Below are 21,329 nucleotides of genomic sequence, written 5' to 3' on the forward strand. Positions count from 1 at the left end.
ACAATCACAGGTAAGGCATTTGCAATATTCATATGTCAGTTCCAACAACAGCTAGGAAAACCAATAGTCCAACAGAGAGCAAAGAGAAGTCTAATCAGTAGCCTGGGATTGTTGCCAGCAGTGGCAAGCAGCAGAAGATGGGAGAAAAGGTAGAAGACTGGCATGCTTCTTTCTCATATTGAATCTGTTTCATCAATCTATGGAGGAGGAGGTTCACATTCACATCACCATTTTCTATGTGAAAAGGTGTACCCAACACTGGCATATATGGGGACCTGTATTCCATTTTCTTGTCTCATTCCCTAGCCTCTCAAGCCTGGACCGGTTTCCTGCAGAGTGGCACAGTTTCGGGAGCTGGGTAAAGAGTGCTGTCCACCAGCTCCCAAGATAGCCTTATAGTAAGTGCACTGTCCTAGGCCTTCAGTCCTGCACTTCCCACAACCTCATTGCACATTACACTAACACAAACCTCCCTGCACTCAACGTGTAGCCTGATGTGTTTCCATCAGTCATCCTTATGGTTCTCAATGACATCCCTGGGGCAGAGATTCAGGGGAAATCAGATGTTGAGGATGTCTTGCCAAGAGAGAGACAATTCTGATGTGCAGTTCTGTAGAGAGCTACAAAGCCCAACAGGAAAAGTAATTGTGAAATACAGGCATCTCCAGGCACTGCGGCAGCTCAGAGGAGGTTTTCTAACAGTGCAGAGGTCTGAATTCAACATGCACCCTCTGTATCAGTCATTTTAGTAGCTGGAAGCTTCATAAGCTCCAGGATCAAGTAATTCCTTAGCTTTCATCCTGTGTTACACAAACAGGCTCCTTTCAGGTTTCTTCTTCATTCCTGTGCCCCATTCTTGCAGCTATCTTTGAAAGTGTTTAATAAATGGATTTACTGGGAACCCAGAGACACATGCTACTGCCCCTGTGAAATACAGAGCAACAGAAGGATTAGTGTGGCACAGTGACATCCTTCAGTTTGGGTTTGTTGTTTGGAGTTTATATATTCACATACATATATATGTGTGTATATGACATTAGAAAGTCTGATTATAAGATTTTCTGGAGGCTAGAAAGGGAGGTTTTCTCCTTCCTTCCTAGCTACCTTTTTTGACAGAAACAATGAAGGAATAGTTATCACTTGCTCTAAAAGTATATGATAGGATGTACATGGAGTTTTACAGCTAAATCCCAAATGGGACCCCTTCAGCACATCAAGTAGTGAGAAATTCATTAAGTGCATTATGTCCTCTTAAGAATTCACTTTGGCAAGCTTTACTATTTCTATCTTTTTCGTAGCACACGCAAATAAAATGTGATGATCCACAAGAGAAGCCAAGCCTACTTTTCTGCTAAGACAATCAACTTAACGAAGCAATTAGTGTAAGAATATTAGTAACATTAATGCTTAATGAGCTAAATCTTTGCATCATATCCTCCAGTTTCCCCAGCTTGCTAAAAAAAGTTTATTTATTGTCTTAAATTACAGGGCACTTCTGAAATGAGGCATAATCAAATCAAGGTAATTAAAATGAGAGAAGGCTGGAATAACTCACTTTCACCTGCACGTTGCAGTAGGGTTGGACTAAGAGTTTCTAATGAAACCAGGAAGTATGCAGAGTGCGGTTCGGCTGATTTGCATTTATGGAACTGGAAGAAAATATTACCTTATTAAAGGGAGTTTCAGAGGAAATGTCATCACAGGGAGGTTGCCCTGGCTTGACTTCCTAGCAGATTATACAATCACTTACAAACTTGACTGCTTCACAGAGGCAGCTCCTCCGCAGCTCTAAATCAGCATGGTCTCACTGAAGTTAATGAAGCCACATCGATTTATACCAGGTGAGCACCTGCCCACTAGCCCTTTCGATATATATGTATATGCCTGCACAGAGCAAGGTTCAGCTACATCTGTGTACACCCCAGAAAGATGCCACCGAAAGCATAATGCTGCTGTGCCCACATAATCAATTTGACCAAATTCAGCTGCTTGGACAAGGGCTGCAGCACCCGGTCTGCCTCTGGTGATTTATTCCTGCAGCTATGTACAAGCAAATGAGCTAGGTAATATTTGCTGGCCATGAATACCACTGATCTCAGTGCTGTACACAACACTTGTTAAAACTCCCATATTTGCCCTAAGTCATGACAGCCCTGAATAAGCTGACTTCATACGTTTGCAGCTGGGAAGAGCAAGAGGGGCTTTTGTTAGCACTGCCTGGTGTGATGCACAATTCCCTTTGGGTGGGGGTGTCTCTGTGCTTTCCTACCTGCACCCCCAAGCAGCGAGGTTAACACAGCATGGTTGCAGTAAGACCAAGGGAACAAAACCCTTTTACACTCACAGGAAGCAGCCTACTGTTGTTTTATAAACATAGAGTAGCTGATGGGTATTGATGCCTTGCCTTACTGCCTGTGTACACACCCTTGAAACCTTCACAATTAGATTGCATTCAAGGTATTTCACTCTGATGAGGTTAATCTAAGACAATTCTTGGATTTTAAGCTCCTGAGGCAGGAGGAAAGGATCTGGGATTCAAAGGATGCATTTCACCTCACAGATGGAGTCAAAGCAGAGCTCTAACAACAGGCATCTGCTGCAACATCACAGCTACATCTAGATCATTAAAACGTAATACTTGATATTGGCAGAGTATTTACCATGTCTCTTTAAGAAACCAGGATTCAGTCTGTTGAAGAAGCAACTGAGACTGCACCTCAGAGGAGGCCATGAGGATGATCAGGGGACTGGAGCACCTCCCATATGTTAGTATATTCCACAAACAGCAAATGAAAGCACAGGGCATCTAAACTGAAAAACAAGGTCACATTTGAGGTGAAGGAACTTACTTAAAAACTTAAAAATTAGCCATCTAGATGATCCCTTAAGATCTCTTAGTTGCACAATCCAATTAGCTTCATCACGCCTAAAACACACACCCTTGCACACCAGCTCTAGTGTGGGTCTCCAAATACATCTAGCGAATGAGTCAAAAAACATTTCTGAGAATGAGTACATTTCTTCATCATTGAGTTGATGGAAATACCATGGGGAAGCCTGCACAAAGTATTAGATGTTTCATAGTCTCTATTTCTTCTGAAAGAAAGAGTTCCTGGGCAGTCACTCAGGGACTCAGAAATGTACCATCAAATGAGCCATATCAATCAAGGAAAGTTTAAGATCTAAAACCATGGACATAAAACACAGTTCAAGTTATAAGAAGCAGCAGGACATCATTCAAGTACCGATACATTGAGTCTCAGCTGTACTGAAGGATGATAACACATAATGGTGCAGAAATAACATAATTCATTAGCATCAATACACAGTAGTAGGCAATAAAATTATTCAGAGCTGCAGTGTCATTAACCTATGTCAAGTGACACAAATGAAACGAACATCTGAGGACTACATTGCAGGAAAAATCTAAATAGAGAACATGTCAAAGAATCCAAGATGCACGCACATCATTGTTAGCCTCCTCAACCAAGCAGTACTGTCATTTTCATCATGGCATAACATAGGTTTGTAGAGCTACTCTTACACAAGACAAGCTATAATCCCACTGTAGCTGCAGCTCAATCTCTTTCCACTTGAATTCCCTGAAGAGGCAGGAAGGCACATCCAAGGTCAGATGAGCAGGGAGCCAAAAGCCACATTTCTCAGATACACTGATGCAGTATTTGGAGCTTCAGTGGCACTTAATAAACTGCTGCTTAGGGGCTGTCTGCTGATGGTCAACATGGCACAAGAGCTGGGGTGTGGGGTAGACTTTGCTATGGAAAGGTACACAAATAGGTGCAGGTGTGAAGAGGAGACAGTACAGCAAGCTGGAAACTGGGACATGGCAAGCTGTGGTGGATCCATAGCAATTTGCTATATGAAAAAGATAGCAGGGAACAGAGATGACAGAAAAATAGCACAGAAAGAAAAAAACCCAAACCAAAACCACCATAGTGAGGTTCAACTTAAGGTACCCAGAGAGTGAAAAGAGCAATCAGAACTAACATTGCAGTTGTACAGTGTTGGGACCCGAAAGGGTGAATGAGCTTTTATTTCAACAGACTGAAAACTAATCTACTGGCAGCAGGAGAGATTAGCAACACAAAAGATAAATGTTAGACTGTCATTAGACTTTTGGAGCCCATTGCACACTTTCCTGCTGTCATATTTCAGCATCCCATTAGAAATCACCGGCATTAAAGGCCATTTCAAAGTGGGACTTTCAGGAAAGTGTTTTATAGCAGTACTGATCTTTCATGATGACAGGGGAAAAACCTCAGTTCACTCATGAGACTGCTCCTGCTTCAGCTTCTAAATTAATCTGGGACCAAATGCCCAGGCAGACACACAGTGCTAATGACAGAAGCCTTTTGCTTGGAAGAAGCAGCATTTTTTTTCTAATTAAAAAGAAACCCAGCACATGATATAAGGGAAAGGTTGATTACCTGCGAGACTGGTTCAATAGCGGGAGTTGTTGTTTTAGCAGCTCTGGGATTCCCAGAAGGGATGCTACAAAGAACACCAGTTCAGCATTGATTACTGTGCACAAGCACTGGCCATCTCAGAAAAGGGAGCCTGGTTCCTTAGTCCAGGAGCTCTCAGAAAGGTGATCATCAGTCCTATTTTTAATACAAGGTGAAATGCTCTCTTTGGCGGTCTTCAAAGAGGGTTTTGCTTTTGCAGGAGTAAAGGAAGGTGAGTAAAGGCTTCCTGCATCTCTGCTATCTATGAATTAAAAAATGAGTGCTACAGAAATTGGGTGGGTTTGGCTTTTCTTCAGTGTTTTAAAAACATAATACATCACTATTGCTATGAAAATTAGGAGAGAGCTTTGTTCTCTGGCTTGAAAAGTCAGACTAGTTGGGTCTTCTCAGCCTAACCACCCAAAGCTCCTGACACTTCAGTGACTGTAGATCTGCCTCTTGACCATGTTTATTCCATCACAGATGCAACATAAGAGAAGGAATCTCTATGAGTAAAAGGAAGGCATAAAGCCACATCTGAACCTGAGTATACTCCCATGGAGATGCAGAAAACCAACAAGCACTGAGCCTGCTAGAAAAGAAACATTGATTTTATTCCACAGTTGTGTCCACATACTAAAACCCTTTTTAAAGTGCACATCAAGTGGCAATACCCTTCCAAATGTTTATTGTGATGGGTAATACCAGTGTCACCTTCTTGTAACACTCCACAGTGTGGGGAAGGGAAAATAGTCACTATTCTGGTCACCTACCTTCCCACTATTGAGAGTAGAGACTGAGAGTCTCCTCCAAATGCTGATTCAGAACCACAGCCTAGTTTAGCTGAACTATGGGACTTCCTTAGTTTTGTTGGATGTTATCCCATTAAACATTTTATTTCAATTCCAAGAATTCTGTCCTTGCTCAGTCCCATGTTTTATGTGTCTCTTTGGGTCACATTGTTCATTACATTCCAGCCAGTGCACAGAGCCAGCACCCAGTGAGTTATAGGTGACCAAGAAGACTTGTTTGCAGGAAACTCTATCTACCTCTCAAAGCGAATCTTTCCCCTCTTCCTCTTTGGTAGCATGAGGTTGTTTCTGATCTTTTCCCATTCACTTTAGCCTTTTAAATCCATTCATTGAGGCACTAGCACACTTTCTGTGAAAGCACACTGGGCTCAGCCGTATGTGGAGTGCTTTACCCAAGCATTTAGCTACATAATGAGTCTTGCTTAATAAAACCTGACATATTAAACACTGTTTCTGCTGAAGTACACTGCACTGATTCTCCTGGTGATCATTTGATTGCAATGTCAATAAATCAGTCACCAGGTTAAAAAGAGAAACCAAAACAAATCGTTAATGTGGTCAAGCATAGGAATCCTAATGTTGGGAGGAAAGACACTCAAAAGGCCTGTAAGGTAATGTGTTAGGTCTTGTTTAGTGATGATTACATTCTAACCTTCACCCACTCAGCACCAACAGAGAAAGCAAATCTCTCCCACTACCAATCAAGCTGTAAATAGGTGGGAACAAGGATCCCCTCCCTAGGAATAACTGCTAGGCAAAACACACCAAAAGAGAGTTTCAAATTGGAAGTGGCATACACCACTCTGCTTACAATTATAGCCAGGAAAGGGACAGCGCTATTTCCCCCTGTGTTAGTAACTTGCTGAGGTGCAGTTACTATCTGGATGCATCATGAAGATAGATGAGACCCCGTCTTTGAAAAGCAAACAAAAAGTGCATGAAGGATGTTCCCCTTTTAAGCAGAAAAACTCAACTGTTATTTCAAAGCAGAACAATGAAGTAACCAGAAAACTCCAGGCTTTGTCCATAACAGTGAGTGACAAGGACAGCTTGGGCTTGAGGTCAGTATGAGAGCAAAAACTCTGCTTTCCCAAGTGTGCAGCATGCTCATTTTTCACTGGAGTGCAGTCAGAAACCCTCATGTTACAATCATAGCCAATGCAAGAGAAAAATGTTGCTAATAAGACAAAGAAGAATTACTGATCAGTTCTCTGATCTTGCATCTGCCTAATGACAAAAAAGGAAACAGGCATGGATAACCCACCCTGCCCATGTGCTGCTTTGTGGCCTGAAGCAAAAAAGCATCTCAACAAAACCAGAAGGAAAAGGTCTTTCACAGACCCCAGCTCTCAGTCAGTTTCTCTTTGAATGGAAAGCTGCAGGAGTGATTCATTCTATTTTTGATAAGCTGCAAGAAAAGGCTTTTCATGCAGAACCACTTAAAACAATTACTAATTATTTCTGATTCCTACCCACCAGGGTTGCAGCACAGCACCTAAATTGCATGGGCAAACACCTGGACTACATCTCCACTAGATCAGGCAGAAGCTGAGCACTCAAAGGTGGCAGTGAAAGACACACAAAGCCTTCTGTCATCACCCATGAGTGGCTTTACTTTGGTGGGCTACAGATATCAACCATAGTAACCAAGAACTGTTGGTCATACTACATCTCCTGCAAGGAGGGGAACTCTCTCAGCTCTACTTCCTCTGGTCTAACACATCACACCTTACCTGGGGTTTCCAGGTGGAAATGACACCACAGCATTTCCTCACTCTTAACTTGAAAACCATCTAACACCTCCTTGCAACATCTCACCCTACCTTTGCATTGGTGGTGTGATCCAACTCTCGTACTACAGCTTAATGGCACTAAGTCAAGAGGGCAGCCATCAGAATGCACCTTCCCACAGCAGCCACCTTGTTACCTGGAGCCAAGTGGGACAATTGACTGAGGCCCTACAGCCCCATTTCCCTAAATATTTGCTGTTTGAAAACAGGTTGGTGCTTATGGGTCAAGAAAGATTGGTTTGCTCCCAGGGCGTAGCAATGATTTTCTTAGTATGCTTGAGACTTCCTATGGGAACAAGCCTGTAGCAGACGCTGGAGTCCAGCTCACTTGTTTCTTTAATTCTGTAGTTCAAGTTTCCCTTTTATGACAAATTCCCATTGTGTAGTTTCTCCTGTCAAACACATGCAGCCATCTGTATCCACTGTATCACTTCCTTACCAACTGACCTTTCTCAGTGAGAGGAATTCCTTCAGGAAACATCATCTTACTAAATGCTATCTAATGAACTCCTGCAGAAATATTGCCTTGACCTTCAGTTGGCACCTCATCATAAAAGGCAACTCCTACACAGCCTCTACAATACCTAACCACTCCTTTCCTTTGCAGTAGACAACAAGATGATGTTTTTTCCCCAAGGGAAATAGTAAGCCCCTTCTCCTATATGCCAATGGAAACAGAGAGCATTTAACAGCATGTGAATTTGTCACCCCATTTCAGGGCACCTTCTATACACCTGTAGGAATGGCAATTACCATGCTGTGCAATGAGATTTGCAATCAGTTGGCAGCCTGTCCTATGTCATGATTAACATGTCTAGCAGTGCTGTGTGTCAATAGCTTTCATTCTGCTGGGTACCTCACTGAAACATGGGACTCATTGCAACAGCCATTACACTTACAGCATGGAACTAAAGTCCTTTTTGGCTGGCTCTGAACCCTTCCTGCAATAGCTCAGTGATGACTATGCAGAGCTTGTTTCCAAGGAAATAATGCAGGGACTACATGAGCGTGGATATATAGACCACGAGTGAACCCACAGCTTAAGAAGGTCCTGCTCTATCAGTACTCTTTATTTACTCATGCTAAAAAAGAAAACAGGGCCATTTTAACAAGCAATGGTGACAGAGAACAACCAGGTTTTACAGCTTTACACCAGATTTATGGGGAAGTAACTTCCAATACAAGCCCAAATTGCAGCCGTATTTCTTCAAATTGAACTTTTTGTCCAACAATTCGTGCCTCTGGTGAGGAGTTGGAGCTGCCCTTATAGGTGTGTCTGTAATATGCCACAGAAGCTCTCCAGCTTGGCTCTCACAAGCCTGACCCCTGCTCTGCAGACAGTTTTATGCATCTCGGAAGCACAGCAGACTGTTTCTGTACCCTAGACAATTAATTGCCTGTTAAATCACCGGGTTTGGTTTCAGATCCATCTCTTTTTGTTATAGTGGCAATAATCTCTAAACTGCTTTCCACTGCATAAGCAGGCCCTGAAGAGATTTGTCTTCAGGACTTTTTCTAGTTACAGACAGGATTCCAATGATAACGCCTGAATAATTGGCAAGAGGGGGCTGGAAACAAGCATGCAGATAGGACAACGCTTCTTTTCTGAAGAAGCTTAACATGCAAGAAGAGTGTGATACTAATGAAATGTCAGGCTGGTCATAACCGAGTAATAGCATCTTCCTGCTGTCAGTCCAGTCACTTAACTACATGACAAAAATGAGCTAGCAGTTCACATGGCTAGACTACAATAGTGTGCCCATTACTCTAGATCTGGACCCCATGAGAGGGACAGCAGCACATGTAGAGCCTCATCTGACATGGAAATGACATGCTGCAAAAGATGTGCCAGCCCAAAACTCCTTGTGGAGGAAGAGCTTAAAAGCATCTGTCAGAACTGATAAGCCTGCTCCTTTGCCTCAGAAAGAGTTTGTATAATTATCCAACTACATCTTGAGTGTGACACCAATGAGCCTGTAAAAGCACAATTGGGTGACAAGGTGCTCTAAGGCCTGAAAAGGAGAGGAGAAATCAGGATAATTTTTCTCTGTTTTGCATTAAAAAGTGCCTGAATAATTCTTAAGTGAAAAACCTGTTTCTTACCAGGATCTGATAAGCTACCTTAGCACCATTAGCCTATAGAAGAAGCAAGGTAATACAACATAAATACGTGTTCTTCCTTTGCAAATTAGGCAACAGGAAATTACTTTTTCCATGGTGACCAGGAATGCATGCACAGAAAGATGGAGCCAATTTATCACTCATGCTGTACTTAATGAGCATTTAGTCAAAGCCCAGATGTCTTCTGGTATCTTGAGGTGTTACAGCGAATGCGAGATATGGCTGAGTCACACATCGCGCCCAGGGCATCTCCTTCACTCCTTACAACTTGCCCCATATCCATGCAATTAGGTTATAGAGCCAGCTTTCTGTCTCCAGGAACAGACATGGTGGCTTGCTCAGCATTATAAGCATTACCTAAATCCTTTGCAAGCAGAAAATAGAATTCCCAAGCCAGTTATGCTGATGTTATCATTAATACTGGCCAATAAGTACATTATCACAAGCTGGCTTAAGCTACAGCTCTGACAGTTGGAAACATAAGCGGGTAGATGCATTACCAAGTACTTTATGCATTTGGATTTTGCATGGGAGAGAATATTGATGTATTTCTAAACCTAGAAGGAAAAAAAAGAAACAGAATGCCCTGGGTTTTCACTGGTTTTAAGGAAAAAAAAAATAGCCTTTTCTTCAATGTTTTTTTTCTTACTTTAAGTCCTGTAAGATTTTGTGTAGGAATTCAATTTGTTTCTAAACTACCTCTAATTTTATTTAAGTGCAGAATAAGTATTTCTATCTTATGAACACTCAAGCGTATTATACCAATTCATCATGTCATAGCATGTGTTCCATAAACTCCAGGAAATACCATCATCTGAAATGCATGCTTCATTCAGGATCCCAGCTTATTTCCGACGCAGCAAAAAAAGATGAAATTGTAAGAACTAATAATCAAAGGCACTTTTATGGGTCTCAATGCTCCTGATTCTCCAAGCTCTGTAACAACAGAAACTCACTTAGAGAATAATGATGGTCTCAATATTTTTTTTTCCCTGTTGCTGCCATTTATACAGTCCTAAGGGTGCTGTCTGGGAAAATAACAAGAGCTACTACAGAACAGCTTGTTGTCAGCATTGAACATCAGCCTAAGTGAAACAGAGATCAACATGGAGTGCACTTTACAAAGCCTGTCTTCAGACCTGGGGTAGATGCTTGATGGCAGGAATTCCTCAAACAGCTGGAGGCAATGCATCCTTCCTGCTTCCACACTACCCCCTGCTCTCTGCCAACTGGATCAAGGCAGAAACCTTTTAAGCAGGTGCTGAATGGGAACAGTTAATACTTTCTCTACTCTTCCTTTCTGCAATGTGGAAGATCCAAAAGTACAAGGGATAACAAGTGGGTAGGATACCTCTTCTCCACCAACGGTCTTCCCAGGTGAATGGTGGATGATCATTGTGATGCCAGATAAGTCAGACAACTTCAACTTCACTGCAGTGCCTCCTACCTAGAAAGTTATTTTATCAGACATGTCACAAAATACCCATCACATGGCAGATGCCATTAAGTAATACTGGCTTGCTACATCCTCTTATACAGATCAATCAATGAAGTTTATACAGCTAGTAAAATTGTACCACTGTAAAACCAATATAGCCAGGAGGAAAAAGGCTTCTTGTATGCTGCCTGTTAAGCACATTCGGTTAACAGCCATTATTTCACATGTGGTGTGCTTTTTTCTTCCATGTTCACCAAATGATACTTTTTACACTTTAATGAGCATCACTCCTCAGGTTTCGGATCCAGGGCTCTTTGGAGAATAGGTGAGAGAAGCTGCTTACTAGCACCAGAGGCACAATTTGGATCACAAGCTATTCTGTTATTCAGGAAGTGCCTGCAAAACAAAGAACTGATCCCATTGAATCCCACCCCACAGCCCTCTCTTCACAGAGGCAATATGACTACACATGCCATAGTCACTCTGATAGCGCTCTCCCTCCTTCATTGCTCCGGCACGTTCAATAGCTCTACATTAACCTTCAGGGGTCAGTTCACTTAATGAGTTGGATGAACGGTTTCATCGCTTTGCTTTCAATTGATTATGAAAAACAATCTTTGTGAATTCATGAGTCCTTTTGTGCCCCTCAAACTGTAAATTAGTTAATTTATGCTGCACGTACAAGTTACATGCTTGTTTATGCACTGGATTGCTAAAACCCTGAGAAGAGAGGGATAAGCATGTGGGAGTGGAGGTGAGTTTATGGACATAAATATACAGCATTTTCCAGCTTGTTTTTCACTATCTGTTAAAGCAACAACCCAGGCACCAACAATCAATCCAGGCAATGCACAGCAACAACTGGATACTGACTTCAAAACCCTTTAATCGGAAGACAAGATCATACCTACTCCATGTAAACTTCCAGGCTTCACCATACACTGCACCCCTCATGAACATGCTTATCACAAGGGACTTGGCTGCCCTCCTTGCTTCTTTGCTCCTAGAGATGAGCTCCTTCCGTGCATCACTGTATAGTAAACTCTGAACATAGTCACCTTGTACCACATGGCATTTACGTAGCTAGAATATGAACAGCATGAGATTCAAATGGCCGGGCCAGGGTTTAGACAGCACATCATTTCTGGCAAATGTTCTTGTTAAAAGGGTCACAGTTGGACGTGTGATTTTCAGTGCATTTTCCTCGAGGATCAGGAGACTAAAAAGCCATCATCTCTGAAGGGCAAGACAGGTAACTCCTACTGATGTGTTTCCAGGGGAACCAATGTCCCTACTGACTGCAACATTTCCTCCTAAAATCTGTGATTTCACTTTTCATCACCCAAGCATTAGATGTTTCCTCAGACCTGTAAACAATTCTGTTTGCATCTCATCTCTTCAATTCCACCTTAAACTCTTGTTTATCCCAGTTTAACAGCACATCACTTTAAAAGTGTTCTTGTGTGCCAAATGTACCCACAAGCATCAGATCAACTAAAACCTTTAATATATATATATTGAGAAAAATAATATCAACTTCTCTTCCATTTCCACTTGGACAGAGCCAGTTCACACCACTCCAATGTTCAACTATGATGAAATTAAGAAGGTTCCAGACAATTCTTCTCCATCACTATTCATCTCTCCTCCAAGTCTGCTGTGCTGAACGGCCTCAAGCAGACTGAATGAGTTTCGGTTCCCAATGGAATTCTCATGCTTTTCTCAAAAATCAGAATAAAAAAAAATGCAAGTATCAAAACGCAAGAAACACCCCCAAATTTGCACTAATGCTGTGGGGTTTGTTGTACAGCCTCACTTATTGGATATCCACACAGGTGCTTTCCTCCCTGAATTTTCCCATGTAGAACTTGTCACTTCAAAGCTGTTGGACAACTCCCTCCTTATCATCTATGTTCTCTGTTGAGAGAGGAGCACACACTGGTCTCATTTCTTTGTCCATATAAAACAGTGTCGACAGCCAAAGATGCTGCCCATCTGGTCATCAGGCTGCATTAACACTCAGTACAGTTGTATGTACTGCCTGACCAGAAGATGGCCCTATACAGCCATGTCCAGAGGACCACAGCCTTTTTCTTCTCTCATAATTAAGCAGGGACAAGAAGCACACGTGGGAACAAAAACTGCAGGAACAACAAGTTCTTTCCCTTCCCTCCTCTCAATGCCTTAAGTAAGTATTCTCTTTATGAATTACAAGCTCTAGAAGCTGAAGGCCTCTCCAAGGAGAAAACAGCAAAGACTTCTCCTCATGTATGGTTGATGAAAACAACATTTAACCAATACCTGAAGTTTTGCAAGAGGCATGAATGCCAGCCACAGAGCTTTTTAGATGGGTGACAGTAAAGATAACTCACAGAATATGTTGGTATAAAGCCTGCTTTTGTGTCACTTGCTTTTAAGTCTTGTCAAATTTGCCTTACAGTGCATTGAACTTACGCTTCTCCAGAACCACAATGTTAATCTACTAAAACCTTGATTCACATGGGCTGGTAACAACTACAGGACCTGGAGGTTCCTGTTTCCAGGAAGAGCAGTCCATATGCAGACTGAAGTCACTGCTCACAGATGCTTCAGAGGCATCAAGGGCACTCCATGCTTGTTCACTAATCAGTTGCTGACCACTCAGCGTTAATTATGTGCTTAGGTATCTAGAAATCAGTGTGGGAAGATGGCATTAGCCAAGCCATCATTGGTAGCAACAAATTATGACTAGAGTCCTATAAGGATCTCCACTGAATTCAGGACCCTTGGAAAACCCTGGCTTCAGAAACTGGCTCCACAAAATCAGGAAGCTCCAGGAGAAGTACACCTGTAGAGGGATCTGGCTAGCTTTGTTATTTCCTGAAAGCACATCAGTTATAATTACACACATGCACACAATATTTGGATGGATTAAAGCTCAACCCCAGGGCACAGGTGCTACCCAACTCCTAGATGGATGAATTCACTGGCTTGGTACAGCCTTGAGGCAGTTTCTTCCTTTTGCCTTTCTTATGGACCTATGGACCAAACACAAACTTTCTTCTCCCCACCTCACTGTCATTTCAGGTTTATGCATTCTGCGTACAGCCTTATTTCTGACATGCTTCCTGGGATTAGATGAGTAGTAAGAAGTAGTGCACTCTTACGGGTCTCAGACAAAAAGACAATTGCACATACACAGCCTGTGTTCTGTACAAAACGAGTCACTTAATGAACACATGCACACTTTGGAAAAGCACATAAACCAGGTAAAGCATTGCCAGCAGCCTCTGGGGCGAGTCCCCTGCCCAAATTCCTCTATGGACAGCAGTTTAAGTTCTTCCCAGCTGGGTAATAAGACTGTGATTCAGTTTCCAACGCACACAGTTTAATCCATCTTCCATTAGGTGAGATAGACAAGACTAAATGAAGTAACACTGGTTTCCCAGGGTAAGCCAGGGTGCTTTGTGTCCTGTGTTTAGCAGCAGCAGTCATTTTTCTCCTTCTCAGTAGCTGGTGCAGTGCTGTGGTTTTGACTTTCAGCCTGGGAACAGCGCTGATAACACCGATGGGTTTAGTTGCTGCTCAGTCAGGTTTAGTCTGACCAAGGACTTTCTGAGCCTCCTGCTCTGCCAGGGAGGAGGGGAAGCCGGGAGGAAGCAGAGACAGGACACCTGACCCAAACTGATCAAAGAGGTATTCCATACCACAGGACTTCATGGCCACTATATAAACTGGGGGCAGTTACCTGGAAGGATTAGATCACTGCTCGGTCAGCCTGGGTATCGGTCTGCGAGTGGTGAGCAGTTGTATTCTCTTCCTTTGTTATTTCCCTTATCATTATTATTATTGGTGGTAGCAGCAGTGGTTTGTGTTATACCTTAGTTACTGGACTGTTCTTATCTCAACCTGTGGGAGTCACATTCTTTCCCTTCTCCTCCCCATCCCTTCAGGAGTGGGGGGGAGGAAAGGGGGGGCGTGAGCGAGCGGCTGCGTGGTTCTGAGTTATGGCTGGGCTTAAACCACGACACTTTGTTAAATCAAAATCTAAACACTGGCTGCTGTGAGGAAAACTAATTCCCACTGGGGAGGTGATGATCACTGCTACCTTTGCTGCCAATGAGAGAGAGCATGTAACCTAAGAGAGCCTGTTCTTGAGGCACAGGAGGAGTGCAGCAAGCACGAGGAAGACCTCAGTCAAAGTACATTAACACACTGGAATCCTTTCACTGATGCTCTAAAAGCACTAAGTTGAAATTATCTTTGAAAATATATGGAAGATTTTGGGAGAAGCAGGTTTAAACATGAGTCGCTTCCCATGCCTGGTTATGCTGTACTCCCTTCAGTCAGTGGCTTAACATGAGGGTAGTCACAAGCAGTTTATCTGGGGGAAAAACGGCTTATATATTAAGGAAATAGTCATGCCTGGGTTTTATACAACAACATAATACTGCTGAAACTACAGTCACCAATTTACATTTGCTAAGTGCACTCAAACACACCACACCTAGAGGCATTCTGACTTCTATTGCCATCATTCCCCATTCTTCACAAGCTGCTAGCACCAGTACTTCTCCAACTTAAAGGCAACATGGCTCATTACAGTGAGAAAGAAATAGGAGGCAGGAGAGCACACGTATTTCTTAAAAGACTATAACAAGAGGGAATGAAAAATCCTTCAGCTCCATTAAATATGTAGCATATAAAAAATGAGCCAAGCTGGAAGTGCCTGCCAATTACGTGGCCAAATTAAATACACAGATAATTGGTACAAGATAATTGGTACTAAGCTAAGCTCCCATCTAAAGGGTGCTGAAATCACAGACAGGGTAAGTGAAATGAGGAGGAGGTGTAAAGTTAGCCCTGATTATGCCTTGTTTGACTTGACCATTTGAACAGCTAATCCTCTGCTAACATATCTGTTTTCAGAGATACCTCATTTTTGAAAGGCTGAATCAGTTTCTGCCTAATGTCATACTCAGGACAGTTTTGATCTGATCTTCAGTTTCGGGGGGTGGTGGCAGGTTGTTTTACTCTGCTTCAGGTTAATGAATCTTTAATCACATTGATGGGGAAAAGTTAATAGAAAAATTAATGAAAACACAACATCAGTGGCTGTGATTGTGTAAGGAATAATAATGAGAACAACAGATGCAGCCTGTTTGATGGCCCAGTTTGAAATACTTCATGCCCAATTACAGACACACTCATTTTCTACAAGGCAGACAGTTGGATAAGAAAGAGATTATAATTTTCTGTTTTATGACTACTGCATAGAATACCTAAGGTCATAGCATGGATGATTTACAGGAAACAATAGTTCTCATAGGACAGTTGTATGAAAAGGAGCCCAGCTCTCCCCTGCTTTGCAAAGGTATAAGCAGAAGGACCCCAGGGAGCCTTGTGAAGGCAAAGCATCCCAGGTGAGCCTTGTTTTACAACAATCACAACTAACAGAAGAGTTTCTCCTTGAATTCAATGCCCAGATGCAGATTTCATGGTAAAGGAAGGAGGTTGGGGTACAATCATGTCCTAGCACATACTCCCCCCCCACCTTATCCAGTCTTTCTTCCCTCCATGTCCCTGCTATGAATTATATCCATGCTCCACCTGCACTGCTTCTCTTGCAAAAGGGAAACTTCCCCCTAGAAAACAACCACCTGCAGGCCCTTCATTTTGGTAGCATCCTCTTTTGATGTCCTAGGTGGCTACCTCTTTTACCCAGGCAGAAATACAGTTCTACCTTATACAAGGAACTGCAGGATCTCTGTATTGCCTCTGCTCAACAGACCCCCTGATTTTAATGATAAGAGAAAAAAAAAAAGCCATAAAATGAGGAATGACCCCAAAACCAACAGCCCTGTCACCAAAGTCCAGACCAAAGTCCTCAGTTCAAAACTGCAAAGTACAACACTATGATTTCAACTTCCTCTATTTGAACCCACAGTTAGTAAATTCTAGGCCAAACGTATCTGAAGACAAAATTCAACGGGTGGTTTTTACCCCCTGTTTTCCCAGGTTGGGTGGTGGTTGTGCCAATCTGGGGGGTTCGTTCCTTCTGTATTTTCCAAACTGAAACCTAGTTCAACCTCTGATGAACTGATACTTTTGAACCAGAGAATAGACACTTGGGAAGTCCGGAACTGGATATACTTCAGGCACAGCAGAAGTTCAATACGACTTAATGACATAAACCACTTTCTGAGTACTTATTAAGTCTGCAAGATGACAAAATCCCTGCATATCAGTACAAAGATAACTCCTCAGATTGCTGCTGATACCAATGAGGGAAGTCTTTGAATCCAATGCTAACTGCATCTGCCTGTGGTCTACGCAGGGGCAAAGCACCTCAGAGAAACAATTGTTTGACTTATTAAACTGACCTGAAGTTTAAGGTCACTGCTTTAACAGGATCTTGTTTAGAGACTCTCCCTCTTATTGATTTGGGTAGAACATAAGGGCTAGGAGTGGAGTTGAAAAGAAAAAGCAATAGGATTTAAACTAAATTACTTCTCTTGCTACCCAGGGCAAAAATCCAATGAGGTCTGAAATAGGTCAAGTCCTGTTTTATCAGCTGCCACTTTAATCAGTCTGGATGTGGGAAGCTGTTAGCCACCCATATGGCTATTTTAGCTAAACAAGATATTCTGTATGATTGGGAGAGGCATTTTCAGGTTCATAAACTCGTAAACACTAATTTTTGCCAGGGCTGTATCAGAAACAGGTTTCGTATGTTTCACTGCGGGCCCTACAGGCACAGGAGACGACACTGATAAAGTCTTACAGTTATGCACTAGCAAACAGGGGTACACATCAAGATTCGTATCACGTTAGCTCACCTAGAAGGCCTTACTGCCAGTTAAATAACCTGGTACCTGCTGAGACTGAAGGAGAACACAGAATCAGAGCAAAGTCAGTCCAGCACTCAGTTCCATCTCTGAGCCTGAAAAAAAGCACTTGTGGATGAGTACAAGGCTGGGAAAGCATTTCCTGTGCCTTCCCCACAATGCTTTTCCAGGATTTAAGGCTCAGAGGACTTTCTGAACCAGAGACAGTGCCTTTCTCTACATATTATCCAATTTTTCTTCCTGGAGTTTGCCTATAAATTGTGGTCATCAGTGGCAGCACAGGGCAAAGAATCCCACAGTTTCGCTTTGTATGGTTTAAAAAACCCTTCTGAAATAAACAGGGAATGAGCCTCTGAAAGTTATTCCTAGACAGGGAACTGCATGCTATCAACCTCCCACTGGAGCTACAGGGTTCTGCGCTGTGTAAAGAAATTACTAGCTGCAGCATTAGAAAGAAAAGACAATGTTATCTGAAGCAGTGCCAGAATAGCTCCTTATCTGTTTGCTCAAGGTGCCCATAAGGTACAGTGAAACAGGCAGGACTTGCATAACCCATAAATGCACGGCAGCAGAACATACAATCCCATGCCACAACAATGTATGTGCAGTATATGTAAGTGGATATAGATCTGCAGTCTCAATTCTGTAATCATTGATGGCATCTATTGCACACAGCCACTGTTAAAGTTCTTTTTATATCCTTTGCTAATGTCCTCTCTGCTAAGAGGAAGCAAAAAAAATCACAGCTAATGTGCTTAAAAGAGAAAGCTCTGCTTCTACTTTGGCTATTCCCTATAGTGAAAAGCTAAGGATGCCCAGCATTCAGAAGATTAAAAAATAGAGAGAGAAGCAAACACACACAAATCCCTTAAAGGTCTGTGGGGAGCCAGCAAACAGAACTTCAGAGCACTGCAGGTGAGCAGTAAATATTGCTCACAAAAGGGCTCCTATCGGGTTTTCACTGGTCATTATTGCTAGGACACTCCTAAAAATGGCAATGTGTGTGCTCACATTAAGGATTTCCACTGCTGAGATAGTCCTGGGTCCTATTTAGCACCCATTCTACAGGAATACCTGCAAGGGCACTTCTGTAAGGGCAAGCCCACCAGTCCATCACAGCTGCAGAGCATCTACCACTGATTGCAGACAGCAGCAAGCCTTTGCAGCTGATTGCTCTGCCCAGCAGCTGGACTGAGCCAAAATAAGCAAGAGCAATTAAGCAGGGTGTGAACCTGAGTGTGGAATAACTCAAGGACTGCAGAGATGGGGTTGACCAGAGACTCAGGCTACCCAGCAGTAGGATTAGAGCAATGCTCTGTACTGAGGTCTCATAAGACCCGTAACAGGAGGACCAGTGAACTAGGAGAAAAAGGCAGGGACCCAAATTTGGGGTAATGCAAGGAAAAGCTTCGGACCATACAGGAACTTTGCACCACTGCTCACAACCTGACCTCCCAGCACCCACATTATCACCTTCAAAGCATTTATTTCACAATATGAAGCAATTCATTAATGCAGTACCCCTGCTTACTACAGTAGGAAAAGCTTATCTCTGCTGTACCAACATGCAAACCAATTCCAAACCATCACTTCTCAGATACCAGAATTACAGTACACAATAACTAGAACCAGGACTCTTACCTCTTTATGCAGCCCACCATTTTGCTTCCTTCTGGAGGAAAGAACCTCACCTACCAGGAAGAGCAATTATATACAGCTGCCCCATCAGCATCACCAATGGCTGTAAGCAACCTGCAGCTGCTGCCTAAACAAGTCAAGCCTTAATCAGAGAGTGTCAAGACCAAGCCCCCTCGAAACAATAGCCACACTGAAGGATGTTTGTGGAATGGAGACTTTGTGCTTGTTAGTGTTCCTCTGAGGTGTATCTGTTGGAACATTTAGTTCATGAGAAAAACATAGCAATCGACTAAGATGCTTCCCCATCTCTCTCTGATTTTGGAGTGTTCCTGTAAGAACAGAGAGGCAGCATGTGGGACACTGACACATTTGCTGCTAGTTAAACCCTGGTTACCTGCCTCAGTCTCTTGTAGAAGTGCTTGTGGAGCAGGAACTGCTCAGGAAACAGGGCGCTGGGTATAGGTCAATCCTGGTGATAGGATGCATGAAGTGGGTCCATGCTCCTGATACAGCTTTTCAAGCATCAAGCGGCCTGCTCAATTGCTTAAAATGGTGTTCTCGGGGTAGCTGAACACCAACTATGAAACACAGTCAAGCAAACAGAGACTTGGATCAACTCCTGTTGCTACAGAGGCCCTGTAGCAACAGGATCTGTGTTTAATATCAGCTCAAACCTCTATGCTACAGTCACCTCAGAAAATCTAGCCAGATGTTTGGAGATTAGATGGTCTCTAAGCACTGGGTGGGCATGGCTCCAAACCATGCACACAGGGGCATGGGGACAGAATGTCTGTATGGTTTTATTGTCATCCCTGGATGAAAGCAACAGGGTGGCACAGTGCTTTGGACAGGATTCCTCGACACAGAAGGTGCCTTTTAAGCTTTATTTCTTCTGTTTTCACGCTTAGGTGATACGCAGATAGACTCCACAACTCGTTAAAATTGTAAAGTAGGTATGCTTTATTCAGCGCTGAGGCGCATGGGGATTGCTCCTCCCCTATCATAGGTTTGTATTTGCACAACATACCACTGGTCTTCATGATGCTTTTATATGTGTTTAGCTATTACACATGCATAAAATGCACCCACGGGGACATTGACTGTGGTCACAGGCTCCACAGACAACCTTGATGTGCGTGTCCATGTGGGAGCATGGTGGGAAGTCGAGATGAATGAGCAACCAAACAGTGATACTGGCATACAGGAAATACCAACAAGCCCTCTCGCACGCTGCTGGGAGTCAGGAGACTGAAATCTGTTCTTATCCCTGCCACTGAACGGTGCCCTCAGCTGGGTCATTTCCCTTGGGTCATTTCTTCTCCTCTTTCCACTTCTTAGAGATTAAAATTCTCCAAGGGGATAATTTCACAGACCACCTCTGCTGCTGAACGGAGCCCTCATTTCCACTGCCTTATCCATAAAGCCTGTATAGCTGTGAGCAAACCATGGCATTGACCCTGGCTAAAACAATGCGGGTTTGGGTTTTATTCCTGGTTTTGGGACTGCCAAGGGCGTGTGCTTGGGGAAAAACAAGGGCAGGGAACAAAGGCAGAAAGCTTGTTCTACCCCTTGGCTGACAGGAGCTGGTGAAAAGACCACCCATACACATGGGCTGCAGCAAGAGGTAACCTCCTGACCTGCCTGGCCTGAGCTGATCTCAGCCTGGAAGTCACAGCCAACAGGACTGCATTCTGCTGGTGCTGAGTTTCTTGGTTTATACTGTGATGCAGTATAAAACTGCATTAGAAAAACTAAGGAGCCACAAGGAGCCACAGCTGGGTCCAGATAATGGTGCTCATCCACCCTGAATACATACCTGGACCCAATACTTTCTGGTGCCTTACAAATCAATCAGCACCTGGAGAAGGCTCACAAGCTGCTGAGGTGCATAACCCCCTCCTCATCCTCTGTGTTCCCTGACATACTGTTGAAGAGGAAAGCAAAGGAACAAGCACAGGGGAAACATGCTTGAAATTGGACAAACCCAAGATGTACTTCAAAGGCTTCACGGTGCCAGGCAGAAACCGTACTGCTCAGATGTATTTAACATCATATTAACACTCAGCCTCATACCCTAAGGAGGAACAGTGTGACATTACTTATTCATTCTACAATAGTTTATTGCTGTGATGGGGAGGCTGAACTATGACTCCTGCAGGATCTTATTTTTCTTACCAGCTGTAATGAAGCTGGTTTCACAGGAGCCCTCTCCCAGTTGTAATGAGCTGCCTGTCTCC

At 43.1% G+C, this 21,329-nt stretch overlaps 1 long non-coding RNA gene across 1 annotated transcript; it reads right to left on the minus strand.

Annotated features, from left to right (window-relative positions):
• Window positions 1–2,820: 2,820 nt before the first annotated feature.
• Window positions 2,821–17,074, minus strand: LOC133219094 (uncharacterized). The gene is made up of 3 exons (XR_009727350.1): window positions 16,990–17,074; window positions 4,449–4,622; window positions 2,821–3,096 (listed from the first exon to the last, which is right to left on the minus strand). It is a non-coding gene; the product is annotated as an uncharacterized LOC133219094 (long non-coding RNA).
• Between the last annotated feature and the right edge of the window lie 4,255 nt (window positions 17,075–21,329).

Source organism: Neopsephotus bourkii, unplaced genomic scaffold (genome assembly GCF_033783945.1).
Source record: "Neopsephotus bourkii isolate Nb327-2 ecotype Australia unplaced genomic scaffold, CSIRO-AGI_Nbou_v1 NB_1308, whole genome shotgun sequence".
Lineage (NCBI taxonomy): Eukaryota > Metazoa > Chordata > Aves > Psittaciformes > Psittacidae > Neopsephotus > Neopsephotus bourkii.